A 14,244-nucleotide genomic window follows, 5' to 3' on the forward strand; every position below is an offset into this window, starting at 1 on the left:
TCCCCTTTTCCTTTGTATAAAGGAACAATTATACCTGATTTCCAGTCCTCTGGAACCCTTCCCTCTTCCCAAGCCAATCCACAACTTCCATATCCACTCCACAACAATCTCACCCCCATACCTAAGCATTTCACCACACACTCCATCAATTCCTGGGGCCTTTCCCAACTTAATCTTCTTCATCGCTTCCACTACTTCCGCCCTACTGATCTCTTCCTCTCTCCTCTCATCTTTTCTTCTCCCAGCCATTCCCCAACCACTTATACTTGCACTGCTCTCACTCTCTGCATTCAACAAATCCTCAAAGTGCTCCTTCCATCTCCTCAATTTCTCTCTCTTCACCAACAATCTATTATTCCTATCTTTCACTCCCCTACCATTTCCCCTTTCACACTGCCTTACTTTCTTTACCTCCTTCCAAAACAATTTCTTACTCACCCTCCATTTCACACTCAGATTCCTCCCAAACTCTTCATCCACTTTCTTCTTACTTTCCTTCACCAGTCTCTTAACCTCCCTTCTCCTGCTCACATATACCTCTCTTCTCTCTCTCATCTCCCCTACCTCTACTCGCTAACCATTCACTATATGCCTTCTTCTTTTGTTCCACAGCTCGTTTCACCTCATCGTTCCACCATGCTGTCCCTTGCACACCCTTGCATCTCCTCCTCACTCCACAAACCGCCTCACACGCTGTGCCTATCTCTTCCGTGAATATCTTACATACGTCTTCCACCCCTTCCATCTTCTCTAGCTCATACCTTCCCAATCTTTCTTCCACTATGCTCTTATACTTTGTCATTTTCTCACTATCTTGCAATTTCTCCACTCCTCTCACAGGAGCTGCTTCCTCCTGTCTTCCCCTTCGTCTCCTCAACCACTTTCTTTGCAGCTCTTCCTTGGCCATCACTAAGTGATGGTCCGAGACTCCATTCCCCCACCCTCTCCACATTCTTGCATCCAACACTTGTCTTCTCATTCGCTCATCCACGCACACGTAGTCTATCATTGCCTTTCGTTCAACAAGTTCACCATCTTTCCTCCTCATTACTCTCCATGTATACCGGTGGATCATCTTATGACGAAAGTAGGTGTTGGCTATTGCCAACCCCTTACAAGCAGAGATGTCCACCAAAGCACTACCATTCCCATCTACTTCAGCTGGCACACCCCACTGACCAACCACTCCATCCACTCGTACATACCCAACTTTGCCATTCATGTCTCCAATCAACAGCATTCTCTCGCTCCTCTCAAACTTGTCCATACATGCTTCTACTCTCGCCCAAAACTCATCTTTCAATCTTGCCACTCGATCGTCTGTCGGGGCACATACACATACAATCGCCCACGCTTGTATACCTACTTTCATCCTGCACCCACTGTTCCATACTCTCTTTTATTCTCCTTCCACTTCTTGCTTATCATCAGACAATACTCCCTGTCTTGCCCTTTCATTCTCATTGACTCCTGCACATATACCTAAACCATATTCCCATTCTGTCAACCTTTCACATTTCCATTTAGTTTCAGTCAATCCACATATATCCACTTTTGCATCCTCAAACACCTGAACAATCTCTCTCTCTTTCAGTTCATCATTCACTCCTCTCACATTCCATGTTCCCACCCTAAGAATGTCCTTTGTCCGTTCCTTATTCGTCAACGTATGGTCCGTCCGGGTCTGAGGCTCTTTATTTGCTTTTTTAGTTAGCACTTTTTACGGGGTGGGGCACTAACCCACCACTAACCCTTTTAGTCGCCTCGTACAACAAGCAGGGATACTGGGGGAGTATTTTTGAAACCCCGCTACCCCCAGGGGGTATGCCAACAGCATCTAGTGTTCCCAGGCGGTCACCCATCCAAGTACAGTAATCACTCTAATATCCAGACGCCCAATAACCGAACATCCCCACTACCCGGACATAATCGTCCTGGGATCCAACATTCCCAAAATGGTCCGAACCCCCTCCTCCCCCCCCAAAAAAAAAAAAAAACGATTTATTCCCGTCCGTAATTTGAACTTACTGCGCGCGCCGTGGGAGAGCATTGTTTTGGCGCGTCATTCCTCCGACGTCCGATAGAGCGCTGCTGCATCCTCCCCACTTCCCGCCTGTCTCTCACCGCGAGTGCACGCTCGTCGTAATGGCTGCCCACGTGATCGCTTTTGTGGTGGTGCCCTACCTGCTGCAGGGCCTCCTGCTGCTCTCGGGCCTCCTCTTAGTGTGTGTGATGATGGCCATGCCACCTGAGAAAAGGAAGAGAGTGGTGTTGACTCTGGAGAAGAAGAGGGAGATATTGGAGAAAGTGGATGCGGGTTGGTCTTCTTCCCGCATTCTTCGTGAGTTCAACCTAGTCCGGTCTACTTTGTTCGATATCAAGAGGTCCCGAGACAAACTCATGCAGTTAACGGCTGACTTCTCGTTGAGAAGCAAATGCAACGTGGAAAGGAAGGTTATGTTTACCCCCAAGTTTGCAGAAATCGACCGATCCATGTTGATTTGGTATCGACAACAACGTGCTGCTGGTGTGATGGTACGTGGAACGGAGCTGAAGGCTGCTGCTGAGAAGTTCGCCAGGCTTCACAACGCCCTAGACAGGCCCTCATGCTCCGAGCCACAGCCCAGCACATCAGCCACGGTGGAGTCACCGCTTGACGTGAGTTTGCGGCTGTTTTCAGAGTCCTCTGCAGTGGGTACGCCATCACCACGACCCAGCGATGCACCCCTAGGTCGCCTGCCAGTGATACTCTTGGACTCTGACAGTGAATAAACAGCAAGAACTTCTCCTCTAGACCACACGGGAATTTTGAGTGTTGTGCAGTGAAAAAAACAGTGTGTTGTGTTAAGGATTTAAAGTTGTGAGAGAAAAGACTCTAGAAAAAAAATTTAACGTAAATAGACTTGTTTGTTTTGGCTTTGGAAAATTAAAAAAAAATGGGAAAAGTTAAAGTGCAACACTGTTACAATGGAGCATTATTTAGACAAAAGTGCACATTGTGAAGAGAACGAACTTCTGTGTGTTATTGACTAAGTTCAGTGCAAGACTTCAGGAACAGTGTACTGCAAGTGCTTCAGGAAATCGTTCTTACTGTCAGAGTCCGAGAGGAGGCGGTTATTCATCGAGGTGGCCAGGGACTTGCTGTAAGTAGCCAGAATGTTTCATACTGTACTTTTTTCCCTACTATACTTACCTCATTTCACTCTTTAATGTCCTTTATTGGTGTGAATAGGGTGTTAGTAGCTATGCATGTGCAGTAGGAATGTGTTTTTCTGAGTTAGGGTAGGTTAGGGTCCATAAGTACCAGAATGTTTATTAATGTATGAACATACTTCAAAACCCTCATTTTATGTCTCTTTTGCATTTATTTCAGTCATTTATGTGCCTTATTGGTGTGATTTGGGTCTTAAATAGGTGCTATGCATGTCCAGAGGGAGTTGTATAGGTGTTTCTCTGAGTTAGGGTCCATAAGTACAAGTCCATAAGCTGGGGCCCAATATCCGGACAAAACCAATAACCGGACCTACCTATGGCTCTATTACGTCGGATATTGGAGTGATTACTGTACTAACTAGACCCAACATTGCATAACTTCGCTGATCGGACGAGAAGCGGTGCTCTCAACGTGGTATGGCCTTTGATTTTCATGACCAAAGTAGAAACTCTTTAGTACTATCCGTCAACTGCCAGACACCATAATCCTGTAAGGGATGGCCTTAAACTAATCGCCTCCATGTCATCCTGTCCCCTGCCATTTCACTGCCCCTCTCTTAGCTCACACACCACTCTCATATACTATACCTTTCCACTCTATCCCTGTTGGCATTGATTCTGGGAATTATTTTACATTGTGGATTCTTGAGAGTTCTTGATTGTTTATTTTTTATTTTTTTCTTCTAATACACAGTGACCATGAGTACTATCCCAATATTCAGAATTTATGAGTACCAGTAGCTGCGACTCTGTGCAATCTTCGGTCAATTTTCGGTAGTTCATATCACTCGATTTTAAAAGAAAAAATATTTTTTCTAGTTGATTTTTGATGTGAATGAATTTGAGCTTTTTTTTTTTTTTCTCATGACTCGTAGGTTATCTTCAAAACTGAATTTTGACAAAAAATGATGAAAAAAAAAAAAAAATCACAAAGCCCACTGTAATACCCAGAAAATCACATTTCTAATCTAACCTGTTTGGTTGGATCAGGTTTGGTTAGGTTAGAAATGTGATTTTCTGGTTTTAGTGTGATTTGAGTGTTTTTCCTTCATTTTTTGTCAGAATTCACTTGTTTTGGAGATAGCCTTGGGTAGTCCTATCACCATAATGAATGGTTTCAAAAAAAAGAAATGCAATTTCATTGAAAGCACACTAAAATTAACCAGAAAAAACATATCTTGTTTCAAAATCGAGTGATGTGAACACAGTTTCTTTGTTATTCCTAAAAAAAGTGAGTGACGGCCTTGTATTTTGTCATTGCACCCACTACAATAGGAGGCCATCATGCAACTGACTAAAGTAAGGGGTATTTGAAATTTGAAGATGCGCAAACACTGTCAGCGATTTGATTGACCCGCCCATTGGTCGATTTTAATCTTATTGGCCGTGAGGTCCGAGCATGCGCATTAGCTCCACGTAAGTTTGAAATTGAGGGGAGATTTGAGGTTATTAAATATAGGATTTTCATGTTAAATATACATTTCCGAAAACATGTTTATAGGGGGATAGATCCAAAATAATGTGGTTGTGCCAGATTTCCTGGATCAAGTGATGTGAACTACCAAAAATGACCAAATCTTCATCAGTACTGTCTATCTCTATCTACAAATTCATTATAAGGCATGGAGTTGAAAATAAAGGAATCCACAGATTTTCAAAATCTGGCAAGTCAAGCTTGCTTTTGAGGAATTAAAATGAAAGATAGAAATTGTATGGTTTATAATTGTGAAGATTGTTTGTCCTTCTCAGATAGGTTTAGCTTGTGTAATGCCCATAAATATTTATTTATTTATTCTTTTCACCACCGTTTTTCTATTATTGGTTCAAATAACAGATATTCGTGTTTTGATTTCATTCATTCATTCATTGCCAGACACCATGTATCCCAGACGGGGTGGCCAACGGCTTAGAGTTAATTGTTTTACAGGGAGGGGCACTAATCCTCCACCAACCCCACTTGACGTAGGGATGCCAACAGCATCTGGTGTTCCCAGGCGGTCACCCATCCAAGTACTAACCAGACCCAACGTCATTTTTATCAGAAATGCCTTATCTTGCTATTTTCAGCCCCCTCCTCTCTTCCACAGCAAAAAAAGATATTTCTGACAAAACTGATTATATAAATTTTGATTAAAAAAAAAGAAAAAAAAAAAGGCCATGGCAAAACCATGTACAGTAAAACCTTGATATAATGAACTTCAATATAGCGGAATTGGCTCTAGGAGCCAAGTGGACTAAATTCTTATGCGTCAGGAAAAGTCCAATAAAGCCAGAAACAGTCCTCTTTTGGAATAAACGAATAAACAAACAAACGAAGGAGATACCATAACATCGGTTTCTCCATTCTCTCTCCTCCTCCATACCTTCCCTCCTCCCCGTCCCTCTCCAGCGAGAGAGGGGGGCGCGGTAGCACAGTGGTAGCGCGCTGGACTCGTAATCGGGGGATTGCGAGTTCGAGCCTCGCCCGGGCTGCCGTGCCGGGAGTGGTAGCTCGCTCCTGTAACCCTAGCGGGGCTATATAGTACAATACAGTGCTTAGCTCGGGGGAACTCCATTTCTCCATTTCTCCAGCGAGAGAGAGAGAGAGAGAAAGGTAAAATTGAGAATGAAAATAATTGTGAAAATGAGAGTAAAAGTGAGGGTGAAAGAGAGCACACAAGTAAATATGGAATGTCAAAGTCAACTGAGAGAGAATAAACACAGTAATGACAAGTAGCGTCCCCTTGGCATAAACAAATGAGGGAGATAGGCATAACCTTGGTCCCTCTCTCTCTCTCCTTTATTTCCTCCCCTTCCCTCTTCTCTGGGAGAGGTGAAAGTGAATGAAAAAGTGAAGGTTAGTGAAGGCATTGTGAAAGTGAAGGTAGTGTGAAAGTAAAAGTGAAGGTGAAAGTGAAAGTGAAGGCAAAAGTAGAAGTGAAAGTGAAGGTGGAAGGTGAAAGTGGAAGATGAAAGTGAAGGTGTAAGCAAAAGTGAAGGTGAAGAAGGAAGGTGAAAGTGAGAGTGAAAGTGAAGGTGAAAGTAAACGTGAATGTGAAAGTTAAGATGTGAAAATGAAGTTGGGAAAGTGAAAGTGAGGGTGAAAATGAATGAAAGTGAAGGTGAAGGTAAAAATGAAGTTGAAAGTGAAGGTGAAAGGTGCAAGTGAGGGTGAATGTGAAGGTGAAAGTGAGGGTGAAAGCAGTGAAAATGAATGAAAATGAAGGTGAAAGTGTAGGTGAAAATTAATGTAAGTGAAGATGGTGAAGGTGAAAGTAAAGGCCAAGGTGAAAATGATGGTGAAAGTGAGGGTGAAAATGAATGTAAAAGTGAAGATGAAGGTGAAAGAAAAGTTGAAAGTGAAGGTGAAGGTGTGTGTAGGTGGAGGTGAATGTGACAGTAAAAGAAGGGAGGGCAAAAGTGAAGGTGAGTGAATAATTGTAAAGGTAAATGTGAAAATGTGAAAGTAAGGTTGCAAGTGAAGGTGAAAGGGAAATTCAAAATGAGTGATAATGAACGTGAGTGTGGAGGTGAAGGTGAAGGTGAAATGAGCATGGAAGAGAATATGAAAGTGAATGTGAATGTAAGAGTGAACTGAAAGAGAAGGTAAAAATGAATGGGAAGGTGAAGATGAAGGTGACGACAAAGTCAAAAATATGTGAAGTAAAATAGAAGTGCCCAGTGTGGAGAGAGGGAGAGACAGAGAGAGAGAATAAATGCTTGAATGGCAAGCAAGCCTCTGTCCATAACAAAAGGAGAAGTCAAGGTGGGAGTCCTGATGTCGCTTTTTTCGTACTGGCTTAGGCCTCAATTAGTCCAATATAGTGAGGCTTTACTGTATATACCATACCTAACTGCAGGACTCTTCACCGTCCACACTTCCCCCATAACATTAACCGTCCAAACTACCACAGAATCTAAACTTGAAAGCCACTCAAAATTAGGCCACCTGCCACAGCTAGGTCAGAGTACACTCGACCCCCTGCTATCGCGCCTAATTGGTCACAGCAAACGTGCGTGATAGCTGAATACGCGGTAGCTGAACTGAAGAATCAATGGGAAAGTGTCTAATTGGTTTTTTGGTGGCCCATTTTTCTAACTTTTAACCACTTTATGCCTACGATTTCCAGCCAATCTCTCCTCCAACATGAAATAAAGTATTATTATATTAATAACAACATTATAATGAAAAAATAAACAGCATAAAAGGCCATCAAACTTACTTTTTTAAGGATTAAGGAAGGCTTGGGTGGTTTGAAGGGTTCCGAGGCTTGGGAGTGGCTTAGTTGCCGCTAGCGCCCTTACAGGCCTGACTCTCTCTCCTCAAAATATTTTTTCTCCTCTGGTCCAGGTTGTCCAAGAAAACATCATAGTCAAAGCCCTCGTAGTCTGGCTCTTGGCTGGAAGGGCCTGGCTGTGGTTCCTGGCCAGGCGTGGTCTGAGGTTGAGGGGCCGGTTCGGGTGTAGGTTCAGGGACTGGGTGCTGACGAAAATAATCTGTGATTCATCGCTGGTGTAGGGCATTCATGTAGGCATGGTACTTGTCCTCATAACCTTCAAGGGCTTTGTTAATGTAGGATGTATGCTGTTTGCTGTTGGTAGTGGTATCTTGTTCTAGAATGTGACGTATCTGGCCGCCCAACTCAGTCAAAGTCTTAATGTCCTTCATACTCAGCCCCTCCTTAACTTTCTCTCCTGCATCCACCTCTTCTCCTGGGCTATCCTCAGCTTCCTCAGCATCTTCTACTAGAATATCTTCAGCAGTAACTGGTGCTGGTCATAACATATCTCGTATCTCGTTGCCAGTTGTGCCCTCAAACCCACGGCCAGCAATACCTCTCACCTCCTCAGCTGCAGCCTCCAGCTCTGCCTCCACTGACTGGGGCTCACCTGGTACCTTAACCTACCTGTTCTCAGGTAAACCCTCCATGATGTTGCACCATGCATGATTTATTGTTGCTGGGGTAATATTATCCAAACATTCGACCACCAAATCAATCGCCTGCTTTATCGTAAAGCTCTTCCAATATTTTAACACCTTTTGTTCTGATTCGGTGTCTGCAGCTGTGGCCTCAGCCTCATCTTCTCCCTCACTGTCAACCAGATTTTGTATGAGTGAGGTGTCCTTAGTAGCCTGCCACATCAATCAAAATTGTTGCCTAGAATATGCAGCCTTCACCACAGAGATAACTTCTTGATCTAGAGGCTGAATGAGAGAGGTAGTGTTGGGCGGCAGGAACTCCACAGTCACATTCGGGTTTTCTGACCTCAGAAGAGGTGAATGGCCAGGTGCATTGTCTAATAAGAGCAATATGTTGAATCTAATATTGTTGGTCTTGCAAAACTCCTCAACATCGCTGAGAAAACATTCATTAAACCAGTCGAGGGATAGTTTGGCTGACATGTACCCTTTCTTAGACGACAACAAGTGCACATTAAGTTTTTTCATGTTATATCCAGTGTAAGCTCTTGGTTTTTTCGCTCGGTGGACAACTGTAGGCTTGAGGCGGCAGGTACCAGATGCATTCATTGCAAATAAAAGGGTAAATCTCTCTTTTATTGCCTTCCTCTCACGCACTCTAGCAGACTTGGAAGTTATGAACGTGTGACGGGGCATTGCCTTCCAGTAAAAATTTGTCTCATCCATATTGAAGATTTGACCGGGGGTATATTGGCCAGCTTCAATGATTTTCCTGAGTGATTCCGGGTACTTACGCGCAGCATCTTTGTCACCACTTGCACCCTCACCACTTATTTTAACATTTGTCACCTTATGCCTCATCAAAAACCTATCCACCCATCCCTTTGAAGCAAGAAACACTTGTGGGGTTTCAATTCGAAGTTTCTCAGCCACACCTCGATAGATCTCTTTGGCTGTCTTCATGATTTCTTTAGTGTCCACAGCTAAGTTTCGCCTAGCCTGTCTCTCTAGATATCGACTTAATAACTGTTCTGTCTTCAGGAGCACTATGTTTGAACTTCTTCTTGCATCTGAGGCAGCAGCCGAAGGAGCAAGTTTCATGAGCACCACTTCTACTCCTCTAAACCTCACCTTCTTTTTCTAACGGAGACTCAGCTGTCTGAGGCAACTGACAGCAAACCCTTTTCTGTATCCTCCTACTTTCTCTATACTCATTTCAAAGCCAAAGGTGGCTGTTGTGTATATATATGCAACGACTTATCTTGCTCTCGTGTTCCTGAACTCAATTCTTCTGAATTCTCTACACTCTGGCTTCGGCTTTCCTGTCATTCTCTGACTAAATATATCTGTGCTGTTTACTTATCCCCTAATTCTACTGACTATCAAAAATTCTTCGACTATCTTACTTCTACGATGGAACACATTCTATCCATTTCTCCTTTCTCATAAATCTCCATTCTAGGAGATTTCAATGTTCACCACCACCTTTGGCTCTCCTCTCCTTTCACGGATCCATCAGGTGAACAAGCCTACATCTTTTCTATCCTTAATGACCTAGAGCAGCTTGTACAGCACCCTACCCGTATCCCTGACCGCCTTGGAGAGAGCTCCAACATACTTGACCTCTTCCTCACAACTAATCCTTCTGCTTACTCTGTTAATCTTTTCTCTCTGTTGGGCTCCTCCGATCACAACCTTATTACCTTAACCTGTCCTATCACTCCGGTACGGCCTGTGGACCCTCCAGGGAAACGTCGTCTGTGGCATTTTGGAGCCGCGGACTGGGAGGCCCTCAGGCAGTACTTCTTTGATTTTCCCTGGAATGATTATTGCTTCCATGGCCGGGAGCCATCTGAGTGTGCCTTGCGCATTGCGGAGGTTATTCTCTCGGGCATGGAAGCATACATTCCTTTCTCATATCCTTTGACTAATGCAAGTAAGCCTTGGTTCAATCACGCTTGTTCTAATGCTCTCTGCAACAAGGAGAGGGCCCACAAAAGGTACCGGAGCCAACCCACCCCTGAATCACATCATCTTTACGTTTCTGCCCGGAATCGTGCTAAGTCTGTTCTTCGCTCTAATAAAAATAATTTCATCCATACTAAATGCTCTCAACTCTCCAACTCGAATTCTTCCTGCTCCTTCTGGCGCCTTGTCAAAAATCTTTCTAACAACTTTACCTCATCATCCTTCCCTCCTCTTTTCTACTGTGATGGTTCTGTAGCTATTTCTTCTACTGATAAAGCAGATCTCTTCGCACAGACTTTCTCCTCCAATTCCACCTTAGACGATTCTGGTGCTGTTCCTCCATTTCTTCCCCCCTCTGACTTCCTCATGGCTGACATTAAAATTTCTTCAGTTGATGTATTTTCTGCCATCACTGGCCTCAGTACTAACAAGGCATATGGGCCTGATGGGGTCCCTCCTGTTGTTCTCAAGAACTGTGCTTCTGTGCTTACACCCTGCCTAGGCAAACTCTTTCGCCTTTGTCTGTCAACTTGTACCTTTCCTTCTTGCTGGAAGTTTGCTCTCATTCAGCCAGTCCCAAAGAAGGGTGACCACTCCCAACCCTCGAACTATCGTCCAATTGCTGTAACGTCCTGTATTTCAAAAGTTTTTGAGTCAGTTCTCAATAGAAAAATTTTAGGGCATCTTTCCTATCACAACCTTCTTTCCGATCGTCAATATGGGTTCCGTCGGGGACGCTCCACTGGCGATCTTCTCACCTACCTTTCAGACTCCTGGTCATCCTCCTTTCGGGACTTTGGCGAAAGCTTTGCCATTGCACTTGACATCTCAAAGGCTTTCAATCGAGTCTGGCTTAAATCTTTAATTTCCAAACTGCCCTCCTACGGTTTTTATCCTTCTATCTGCACCTTCATCGCTAGCTTCCTTTCTGGTCGTTCTATAGCCGCTGTTGTAGACGGCCATCGTTCTTCTCCTAGATCTATCAACAGTGGTGTTCCTCAGGGCTCTGTCTTATCACCAACTCTCTTCCTTTTATTCATCAATGATCTTCTAAGCTGTACAGTCACGCGTACTAATTTCTGCTCAGGGGTTACCCCTTCCTTCCCCCCTCTACCCTGGACAGAGGGAAGGGGGGAATCGCGAACAAGTCTACCCCGCCTTCTGCCCCCAACTCCCCCACCCTCCACCTCCAGCTGCCAGTTACTGATTAGACGCAAATTTTCTCATGTCCTGTAAACATGACTAAACTGTCGTCGCACACGCTTTCAACGGCCAAGATTTGGACTATATTTTTATAATAAATTATTACCGTATTGAACTGCATTCTCAAATTGAAAATATTCACCATCATTGTAATCCAGTGTCGTCCGCTGCACAATTCTGGGTTCCAGTGGTTACCTTTTCACTTCCCTCAGCTGTCTCTGTCTCTCTCTGTCTGTCTGTCTGTCTGTCTGTCTCTCTGAATTTACTTTTCCCACTCTTTCTTTTTAAATTTTATAACTTTCTCTTTGCTTCTCTCCCCCTCTCCCCCTTCTCTCTCGTTCTTTGTCTTAAGTCTTCCCCGCCTCTCACCCCTCCCCTCCCCCCACCTTAGGCCTGATCAGCAGTCAGTTATACCGTTACCGCGCCTTCGTATATCGTGTGCAGGCAACATTTATCACACACACTTAGGTCAGATGTATGGAAAGCTAATTATATATATATATATATATATATATATATATAATTGTATTTCTCATTATGTGCCAAGTTCAAATAGAGAACACCAGACCAATATTCGTAATTTTTATTAGAGTGACCGTTCCACTTCACATAGCTGGGTAGCTGGGCTTATAAACTGCACACACACACACACACACACACACACACACACACACACACACACACACACACACACACACACACACACACACACCGCTCGCTGGTGCAGTGGTAACGTTCCCGCTTGCCAACTGTTGGACGGGAGTTCGCGCCTCGCTCAGGTTGCGAAAAGTTTCACTGACGAAGTGAGTGGTTACTGTCCCCCTTGAGCAAGGGGACGGGTGTGTGCGTGTGTGAAGGTCACAGCCTTGCCCTTAGATCGGACTATATGAGCTTTCAGCTCCCTTCCGGGAGGGTAAAAGCTGACGATCACGAATATCAAGAGATCCTGACCGACCGGGTGAAATACACACACACACACACACACACACACACACACACACACACACACCTTTGTCATGCTGAGAAGAGTTTTGTTGCTCCTGCTCCTGCTGCTGCTGCTGCTGCTTCTGCTGTTGTTTTTGTTGTTATTGCCCCAGGCTTCCTTGAACGTGGTTTCAGTGGTCTGCAGGATGAAATATTCCCTTCTGCAGTTTACCATCCTCGTTTTCGCTGGAATATGGAGGGAGTTGATGGATGTTTGTCTAACTGATATCGGTTAGACAGAGTGAAAGCTCACTGGTGCAGTGGTAACGCTCTCGCTTGCCATCTGGTAGATGGGAGTTCGCGCCTCGCTCAGGTTGCGAAAAGTTTCACTGACGAAGTGGGTGGTTACTGTCCCCCTTGAGCAAGGGGACGGGTGTGTGAGTGTGTGAATGTCACAGCCTTGCCCTTAGATCGGACTATATGAGCTCTCAGCTCCCTTCCGGGAGGGTAAAATGCTGACGATCACGACCATCAAGTGATCCTGACCGACCCGGTGAATTACACACGACTTAAATTTTGCACTGACAGCGTGGCGACTACAAATATAGTCATTCTAACAACTGGATCTGCTGGCTCCAAACCTTCCCTGTCCCAGTCAAACTCCTCATTCAATAACCGGTTATTGAATGAGGAGTTTGACTGGGACAGGGAAGGTTTGGAGTCAGCAGATCCAGTTGTTAGAATGACTATATTTGTAGTCGCCACGCTGTCAGTGCAAAATTTAAGTCGTGTGTGTGTGTGTGTGTGTGTGTGTGTGTGTGTGTGTGCAGTTTATAAGCCCAGCTACCCAGCTATGTGAAGTGGAACGGTCATTCTAATAAAAATTACGAATATTGGTCTGGTGTTCTCTATTTGAACTTGGCACATAATGAGAAATACAATTATATATATATATATATATATATATATATATATATATATATATAAAATTAGCTTTCCATACATCTGACCTAAGTGTGTGTGATAAATGGTGCCTGCACACGATATACGAAGGCGCGGTGACGGTATAACTGACTGCTGATCAGGCCTAAGGTGGGGGGAGGGAAGGGGTGAGAGGCGGGGAAGACTTAAGACAAAGAACGAGAGAGAAGGGGGAGAGGGGGAGAGAAGCAAAGAGAAAGTTATAAAATTTAAAAAGAAAGAGTGGGAAAAGTAAATTCAGAGAGAGAGACAGACAGACAGAGAGAGACAGAGACAGCTGAGGGAAGTGAAAAGGTAACCACTGGAACCCAGAATTGTGCAGCGGACGACACTGGATTACAATGATGGTGAATATTTTCAATTTGAGAATGCAGTTCAATACGGTAATAATTTATTCTAAAAATATAGTCCAAATCTTGGCCGTTGAAAGCGTGTGCGACGACAGTTTAGTCATGTTTACAGGACATGAGAAAATTTGCATCTAATCAGTAACTGGCAGCTGGAGGTGGAGGGTGGGGGAGTTGGGGGCAGAAGGCGGGGTAGACTTGTTCGCGATTCCCCCCTTCCCTCTGTCCAGGGTAGAGGGGGGAAGGAAGGGGTAACCCCTGAGCAGAAATTAGTACGCGTGACTGTACATCTAACCCTATCCACTCATACGCTGATGACTCCACCCTTCACCTTTCCATTCAGTTCCCACAACGCCCATCTCAACAGTTACTTCAAGAAACAAGGGATGAGGCTATGGCACACCTAATGTCTGACTTGGCTCGTATCTCTGACTGGGGTAAAAATAATATGGTTGTTTTTAATGCATTTAAGACTCGGTTCTTACACCTATCAACCCGACAGTATCTTCCACAGGTATACCCACTAATGTTTAATGATATTCAGCTTAATCCTGCATCATCCTTGAACATGCTTGAGGTTTCATTTACTTGGGACTTATCTTGGAAAGATCATATTACATCTCTTGTAAAATCTGCTTCCAAGAGATTGGGTGTGCTAAGCCGACTCCGCTCTTTCTTTACCCCTGTACAATTGTTGACTCTATACAG

The sequence above is a fragment of the Coenobita brevimanus genome, chromosome 66 (assembly GCF_032717465.1).
Source record: "Coenobita brevimanus isolate Jiangsu-jjx chromosome 66, ASM3271746v2, whole genome shotgun sequence".
NCBI lineage: Eukaryota > Metazoa > Arthropoda > Malacostraca > Decapoda > Coenobitidae > Coenobita > Coenobita brevimanus.